This window comes from Corapipo altera, unplaced genomic scaffold, assembly GCF_003945725.1.
Source record: "Corapipo altera isolate COAL_440 unplaced genomic scaffold, ASM394572v1 300, whole genome shotgun sequence".
NCBI classification, from domain to species: Eukaryota; Metazoa; Chordata; class Aves; order Passeriformes; family Pipridae; genus Corapipo; species Corapipo altera.
Genome location: NW_020885067.1, coordinates 306,394 through 306,959, shown reverse-complemented (window position 1 = coordinate 306,959; position 566 = coordinate 306,394). Strand labels below are relative to the sequence as shown.

At 40.3% G+C, this 566-nt stretch overlaps 1 protein-coding gene across 3 annotated transcripts in view; it reads right to left on the bottom strand.

The window, feature by feature from the left end:
- Positions 1 to 566, bottom strand: part of DRAM2 (DNA damage regulated autophagy modulator 2) — a 13,751-nt gene that overhangs the window by 8,379 nt on the left and 4,806 nt on the right. The window lies entirely within an intron of this gene.

The following is a 566-nucleotide window of genomic DNA, read 5'->3' as shown; positions in this document are numbered from 1 at the left end:
TTGGTGAGAGTTCTGAAAGGCTTGGTGAGAGTTCTGAAAGGCTTGGTGAGAGTTCTCAGAGGTTTAGTGAGTTTTTTCAGAGGTCTACTAAGAGTTCTCCAAGGTTTACTGAGAGTTCCCAAGGGTTTACAAACAGTTCTCAAAGGTTTAGTGAGAGTTCTTGAAGGTTTAGGGAGATTTTTCAAAGGTTTACTGAGGTTCTCAAGGGTTTACTGAGAGTTATCAAATGTTTTCTGAGATTCTTCAAGGTTTTCTGAGAGTTCTGGAAGGTTTTCTGAGAGTTCTCAAACCTTTATTGAGATTTCTCAAACTTTTACTGAGATTCCCAAAGGTTTACGAAGATTTCTCCAAGTTTAATAAGAATTCTCAAAGGTTTTCTGAGATCCTCAAAGGTTTAATAGGATTTCTCAAGGGTGTACTGAGAGTTCCCAAAGTTTTACTGAGATTCTCCAAGGGTTTCTAGGATTTCTTAGGTGTTTCCTAAGATTTTTCAGGGGTTTCCCAGGATTTCTCAGGGGTTTCCCGGGATTTCTCAGGGGTTTCCCGGGATTTCTCAGGGGTTTCCC